The sequence below is a fragment of the Phaethon aethereus genome, assembly GCF_964289735.1.
Source record: "Phaethon aethereus genome assembly, chromosome: 3".
NCBI classification, from domain to species: domain Eukaryota; kingdom Metazoa; phylum Chordata; class Aves; order Phaethontiformes; family Phaethontidae; genus Phaethon; species Phaethon aethereus.
In genome coordinates, this window is record NC_138576.1 from 59459107 (window position 1) to 59467440 (window position 8334).

An 8334-nucleotide genomic window follows, 5' to 3' on the forward strand; every position below is an offset into this window, starting at 1 on the left:
AAGAAAAGTACTTAAATATTTGTTTAGTGCTAATTTCACTGATGGAATAAGAAATGGGAGTCTGAACTGTAACCTACTTGCAGGTAAGTTCCGGAAAAGTGAATTAATATCAGGTGTAGCATTTTCAGTGGAAGGACATGAAGATACCTCTTCTTGCTTCTCTCTTGCTGGCAGTTTCATCCCTGAATACCTTACTGCTCAAATTATTTATCATGGGTTGTAAGAGGTCTCAGTACACTGTTCTATTGGAAAAAGGAGTTGGGGAGCGTGGGCAGCAGTGCAAGCCCTGGGCTCCAGACCTGCTTTTTTAACAAGCACTGTCTCCTCCTTATCTTCTGAAGGAAAGATGACAGCTTCAGGAGAAGACAATTAACTTTCCCAATAGAAAGAGGTGCAACACAGGGTAAAGTGTCCAAATTCTTCCCTCCTCTCCTTCTTTCCATCTCTGTTTCTCAATGATTAGTTTAGATGTCTCTCAACTCAGCCCTTGTGCAACCCATTTTTAGGTACCTGAAAGGATATCTGCACAGACTGTTGTCTACTCATATGCATGTGCCCTGCTTCAGTCTACGCCTGGTAAACATAGGTCTCCACCGGTCAAGCTGCCATTTTACCATGGCACTCTTCTAGGGTCAATACACTTGTTCTCTTCAGAGCGAGCAACATTATATCATGCTTAGCAGACCTTTCCCTTCCCAGCCCTACTGCCAAAAGTGAAAATAATAAACTACAGGGACTTCAGCTGAAGGCCAGGCTTTCAGTACATCCATGATTTTGCATCCATGATTAGCATTTGGTAATAGAAGGAAAATCTACCTTGGAAGTGTAATATGAGAGAATTCAAACTAATATTGCATTAAACATTTTTTTTTTCTTTTTTAATTTGTCTTACTTCAACAGATGCCTACAAACTGAGAACAGTAGCTGCACTAATCTTATCAATATTAATAGGTCAGAAACAACTCTTAGGATGTTCCATACTAATAGTGATATTATGCAAAATAACAGCATGCAAGGAAAATCATGTAGACTTTTGGGAACCATAATATTCTGTCTTTCCAGATCTATCCAGACATCTATATCACAATTTTAAAATACCGTAATTCCCTTGTAAATGGCATCAGTCAGTTTTATGAGCTTTAAGGTAATTTAACTGTGCAGGTGTTGAAAGACTTAGAGTTACTCTCATCAGCCATTCCTTCAGGTAATCATTGTTACTAGAGAAGATGGGAGAAAATGGATTCAAATATAATGATGTTGATAAATTGGAGCAATGGTCTGAAAATACTAGGTTGCAGTTCAATAAGAATGAGGACAAAGACTAGATGAAAATAAGAGCAGCACACAAGACAGGAAAAAGGCAACAAGGTAGAAGTTCCCAAGGAAAAGATCAAGAGTTGTATTATAAAGACAAATGTAAATATAGCCATATGGGGTAAGGTCAAAGGTCTACCTAGACTAGTGTCCGTTTCTGACAATGAACAACATTTCATGCTTAGGAAAAGACGACAAGAAACAGGAAGGGAAGGGTGCCACCTCTCCTGATGTACTCTTTGCCCTTCTGGCACTCTGGACTAGGATCTTACTGAAGCAGAGTCACATCTCCAACATCTTATTTTAGAATATCTTAGTGGATCTTCCATGATATATTAAAAAAATCTCTGGACCTATTCATATTTGTGCAAAAGGTTCCACAATTTAATTGTGTACTGCATAAAAGTTTGCTTCCTGTTGTTTGTGTTAAACCTGCTGCCTGTAATTTTATAGTATGCCCCTTATCTTACATATATCATATATTACAAATAATATATCATTGTTCCCTATTTATGTTTTCCATGACATGGATTTCTTATTTTATTTAAAAAATCATTTTATAAATGTTGATTATGTCTTTCTAAATTTTCAGAAGGGTCCTAGTCTATATAATTTGTCCTCAGATGCCATCACATACTTCTGATAATCCTTGATAATCCTTGTGATATTTCTCAGTACCTCTTCTGACTCTACTTTAGTAGTTTCTGATATCTGCTATATGATTTCTGATATGGGGTGGCTAGAATTGCACACAGCATTTGAGACCGAATTCCACAAGGGTTTTATTCAGGGACCCTATGCAGTTTTCTTCCTTTTCCCTTTCCCAACAGTTCCACATATTCTAATTGGTTTTGTGACTGCTATTGGGTACTGGGCTAAAATTTTCAAGGAATTATTCACATTATCGCCAAAGTCTCGTTTCTGAGTCATAAAATCTTACTGAATGCCTGTTGCTGTACATAGAGAATTACAATTATTTCTCCTCATGGGATTTATTTTGCATTTATTGAGTCTGAAAAGATTTCAGGATAAATTCATGCTTTATCATGAGATCCTTCTTCAGCTATTTTCAGCCAGTTTGTGACTAACCTGAATGTGTGCTTGTACTGCACCCCAAGCATTAGCCCGTCTCTGACTTCAGAAGTGGATCTGCATACTTACATCAGTTATTTGCTGGTGTGTACAGCCACTCAGAATATAAGTACGTTTGTGTGCAGATGCCTGATTTGTGATTACCCAGCTGGCATTTATGTGCATAAAACAGGCATCCACAAACATCTGTATTTGCCTGTCACCGAAAATCTGGTCCTCAGTGAATTAAGTGCCATCCTAGTTAAAAACATAACTTCATGCTGCACAAGTGCTATGTGTATATAATACAATCTATGAGTCCCAGGACTGAAAGAAAAGCCAGTCATAAACTGCATGTTGGTGCTATTGGTGTTGAATTCTTCTCGAAAGTTTAATAGATTGCTGAGGAATGGAGTCTGTAAATTGATTAGTGACAACACCAACATTGTGGCCTGGTGGGACCTTGTATTGTTTTCAGACAAGGTTGAACTGGAAATTTTTTTTTTAAAAAAAGCTTATAGGCAGTGCTGCTGTGTATGTTCTTTGTGGACAAACGTGATTTCCCTTTGTTCGATTTCATAACTATGAAAGAATTATTATAGAGCCTTCATCCAAAATGTTAAAGGTAAGCAGAAAACTAGGAAAATAATTTTCAAAATGATTTGTGCCCAATTAGGTGTGAGTTAGCCGAATGCCTGATTGCACACCCAATTGGCACATTAAATTTGTCATGGTTTCTTATTCAGTTTGGGTAACTGTGCATGCAAATGAACAGGTAGTCATGTAACCTATAATTTCTATAAGTAATAGACATATTTGCATGTGTAGTTACTTTCTTCGTAACTGAAACTCAAATTTTGACTACCTTAAGTTCATCAAGAGCATGAGCTTTGACCCTTTCAACAGGAAATGAAGTTCAATGATTCACTGACAAAACGGAGTTCATCTTACAAAAATAAGGAATTATCTTGCCAACCTAGATTATCCTAAAATGTTCTCTTGCTGACCTAGGAAGGAGGGATACCAGCCTGGATCAGCAGTGGTAGGTGACAAGATCCTAGCTAAATGTAAGCAACATAGATCTAGATTCTAAACGGTTATTGTTAGTAGCCACTAAGTCACTAAGATTTTATTTAGAAGGAATAAAAATAGGAATAGCTGGTCAGCCCATCAAAGGTTTCTATACTATATACCATAGATACTATAAAGGCATCTATATATTAATGCAAGAAAACTAATTTCATTGCTGTTGTAAAGTAACTGAGGTGGGATAACTCATATGACTAGAAGATGAACATAAATTGGTATAATATGCTCATGAAGGACAAACAAGGGAGAAGGGGAAAAAGTATTACCGTGTATATGCAAGATAACACACTTGCTTGGTGGTTGAACGTGTAAAGTGTACGCCAAAAGTCTCTGGTTAATAGTTAAAGAGAATGGGGAAGAATGACTGCAGATGTATTGACAGATCTTGACAATCTAATCTGAAACACCAAGATGAAGCTTAACAGCAACACAGATAAGAATAATCAGCAAAACAGAAACGGGGTGACATACCAGATCTGTGAGACAGAATGTGGGCTTTTTGGTGGACCACAAGCTGAACATAAGTTAATAAGGTCATACAGCTGTGAACATAATGTATGGGATGTAGACTCAGAAATGCAGCCCACAGGATTCCTACTCCTCTCAGACCTGTATTGCCAAGCTGGATTGTTGTTGTCATTGCACTTTGAGAAAGATGTGAAGCGACTGGAGAGAGTCCAGGAGAATCTCTATAAAAGATGGCCTTTGGGGAAATACTGAAAAAACTGGACCTGGGTAAGACACAGAACTGGAAATGGTTGGGACAAGGTAACAGACTTTAGGTGTATAGAATTCTTGCTACAAAGGATGAGAGCATAAACTATTTTCCAAGTTTTTGGTAGGTAAAGAAACAGTAATAGGCTTTTTTTTTTTTCAAGAAAAGATCAAGTTAGTATTAGGAAACACTTCCTACTTATAAGGGAAAATGACAGTGCTAGTCAAAAACACAACTTCGTCCTGTATGAGCAGATGTCTGCAGAGGTAGTAAAATCTTATTTGTAAGAGTTATTAAAAACAGTTTATCCATATGTCTTTCATGAACAACACAAGGATAATTGAACCTGCTAGAGCTGGGCTAACTGATATTCTCAGGGTTGCTCCCAACTGTTCTTTATATAATTCTGTTATTTTGTGGTTGTATTTAAAATTATGTATTTTTAATAATTGCATTAGGCTTTTAAAAAAACAGAACTGAAAATTTTTAATAACCCATCAGTGTATAGTTTCACAGCTACCTACATTTCCTGTTCTTCCTCTGGCCACTTTATTTAGTGGCTGTTTCCAGGAAAACAGTGGCTTAGTGGTTTAATGTCCCTTTGGAGACACCCTGTGGAGAGGCTGGAGGCAATTTCAGTGTCCAAGAGAGAAACAATCACGAAGGCTTTATTCCCTTGAAAGCTGGCTAATCCAAGCAGTCAGGGCTGTTAGGGTCAGATAATTCGCAAGGTCTCTCAAGAACGAAATGACTCTGACTTTCAGTCTATTTTTTGTCATTTCTTATCCTGACTTCACACTTTGAGTATTTCTGGGAGGTAACTGTGGAAATGGTGCAAAACCCCCAGACTCATATGCTGCTGCACTTCTGAGGGGAGCTCCTTTTGACTCTTTCATCCAGACACCCAAAAGCTGAAAACAGGTGCTGGGGAGGGAACACAAATAGCTGCCCATACAGGCAGAGTCTTCCATCTTTTCTGAAATTTGTATCCATAAAAACCATGTGCAGTCTCAAGCAAAAAGCTGGAAGAATACCAGAAGCCAAAGTTTTGATAAAATGGATATGAATTATATTTTAATGAAGACTACTGTTTTAATTAGTTTTAATAATTATGATTACTTTAATGAAGATTTAATAAAGACAATAATGAAGATTCATGATCAAATTTTATAGACCTGAAAACAACTAGCAATGCACACTAGGTAGCATAACTTTACAGTGGGAACCAAGCGACCTTTATCACCTTCCTCAGCCTTTCTCTACCCTTCCCACACCAGAAGAGGCTGGGCTAGGTGGGCTCTGCTGTTGCACGGTTTGGATCTGTGATGTGTCTGCACCTGGACAGCTTGGGTGGAGATGGCACAGTGGGGAATATCTAAACCGCAATAGTAGTATAAAATGTGAGCCACTGCCACGACTCTGAATTGAAGCTAGAAGTCAGGCTTGGTGTATCTGGAGAAAAGAGAGAAATCCTCCAGAAGTTGGGGGGTTTACTTGTCTATTGTCACCATGTCATGAAAGAGGAACAACAGCTTCTCAGGTCAACATACATCACAAGGACTTGTGTGAAACACCCAGGAAAAGTCAGGAAGCCCCTCACTGTTAATAGTAACTATTTATATCACCCGTGCCTGCAGTCCTGTGGGTATAATTCTGAATTTATTACCTTCAGCTCTGATAAATAAGCCTCTGCTTTGTCTTACAGCAAAGCCTGTGTGGTATTGGGGAGTGAAATGAATCTGAGTGGAAGCAACAGAGTGGGTCCGCTCTGACCGAGGCAGTCAGTGAGCATGGGTTGGCAGCTCGGAGGTGTCCACCTCCTGAGGGCTTGCTTAGAGCGGGTGGCATCCAGGAACCAGACTGCCAGACATGGCAGGGAGTGTCGAGGAAGGTTATGTTAACAGCCTCTGAGCCTGCAGCAGGCGGTTTCTCTAGAAGTCACAAAGAGGAGCTGTGTCTGCAGGAATCGGGCAACAGGAGATACCTGTCAGCGTGGGATCTCACCCGAGCTCCTAGGGCCACAGCCTACTGGCCACCACACTACATGAAGCATGCTGTGAGGAGCAACCTTTGAGAAGGTTATCAGTCAATGGAAACTAGTGGTACTATGCAGCGCTTTGCCGTGCCGAAGGCTGTTGTGCAGTCAGATCAAGCAGGCGTTGGCGAGACTCCTGGTCTCCGAAGGATTGCTGTGCAGCAAAGCCCGGCACAAGCCTGGTTCCTGTGCCAGCAGCTCAGCTGGGGCTACAGCTTCCTTTGTGAGAGGGGGAAGGGAGGACAAACACATTTGCCATTTATATTGATAACGAAAAAGATCACTGATCTTTGCAAATTCAGACTCAAGGTCATAGCCATATTATTCTAGCTGCTTTTTAAAACTCTAAGGATCTCTGATTAAATAATCAGGCATACATTCACATAAGTACTCTTTTCAAAATATGAAACAAAACATACTGATGCTGAAAACTCAGTTGCATAATTTCTATGAGAGAGATTGTTTTATTTAGTATGTGAATGCTGTCGTAAGACACATTTACAGCTAACAGGATTTTTCCTTGTAAATGTGTATCTTCCCTGGGCTAAAGTAATTACATTTAAATGCTGGTTTTGCTTTCAGAGTACTGCAGAGGACAAATATTCAGACCTCAGAGCATTCACAGTGAAATGGTGTCATAGTAGATGCATTTCAGTTCCACTTGCAGCAATCTTGATTGTTTAAGGAAGATCTACAGAACAAAATTGTTCTGTCTTATGAAAACACATGCAGATGCTGCTTTCCTTCTAACAGTTTACCAAGGAATTTATTCAGATGTTATTGCTATGAATTAAATTTTTGCTTTTGTGTCTCAATCTCTCATATGCATGTATATGCCCATAGCCAAATCCTGGGTCATATTTCTTGTCAGTCAAAGGAGAAATGGCATGGCATGAGACCCCTAAAATTTCTTAATAGTAGCCTTTTCAATGAGGATTCTTCCAAGATTAAATTGAAGCAAAGCAGATCCCCCCTTAAGGAAGTATTTTACTTAACAGTAGCTGAATTTTTGTTCATCACATTTCTGTTACTTGTGTAGCTGTAGATGTGAGGGTAAGAACTTGAAACAAGACTGTTTCTCTTTTGCATTAATTTTGCTGGACTCACGTTTCTGTAAAAATGTTTCATTGATAGGGTGGCTTTGTGAGGTTCTTTCCTCCCAGTGGAATCAAAAGTTAGGGTAAGGGGAAAAGATCATTGTCCTTTGTATTATGGCTAAGGAACATACTTCCTGTCTTTCTCTAAACTGTTAGAGTATTTCAGTTGGAAGGGACCTACAGTGATCATCAAGTCCTTGTTGGTAAGAAGTTTCCTGCTGTTCTCAAGTAGTGCATTAGCAACAACAGTGCCAGCTACCAGTGCAGGAGGTGTCGGTAAGGTTGATGTAGAGATAGTGAAGTACCGGAACAGGGCACCCAGGAAAGTTGTTGCATTTCTAATATTGGAGTGTTTTAAAAAATAAGACTGGTAAAATCTGTTGGCAATAGTTTAGGCACATCTTATCTGGCCTACTTAAGTTCTCTCTCAGTTCTATTTTCTATTATTTATTGATTTTTATCACATACCCCAATCTGTGTTGCTTTTTTGGGGTTTTGTTTTGTTTGATTTTTTCTTCTGGTTTTGGGGGGCTTTTTTTTTTTAGGCTTCATCCCCCAGTACTGTGAGAACCTAAGATGTCAATGAAAAAAAATTAAAGTTCCTACCTGCAGAGAAAGGTTGAAATAATCGACTCTAAGGTAGCCTGAGGACACAACACAAAAAGGATTTAACAATAAAACCCCATTCTTAAACCAAATCATTCTGCGAGCAGCGGAACTGAGGAAGCCTGGTTTCCTGTAGATTTTTGCACAGCATTTCTTGCCTCTCCACCATCATAATCCCAACTCACTGCAGCTACGCTGTGCCCTCTGCCATGATACCTCCCATTCTCCTACAAACCCTCTTCAATCGGTCTCTATTTTTCTCACACAGCAAAAGATACTAATCTTCCCCAAGAACCTCATTTGCTTTACCCATCTCTTTATAACGCTGCTCGGGCAAACGTCAATTGACTCAAAGCTGGAGATGGTGACTGCTGGCTGCTGCTGCTGTTGGGCAAGGTACAGAAGAG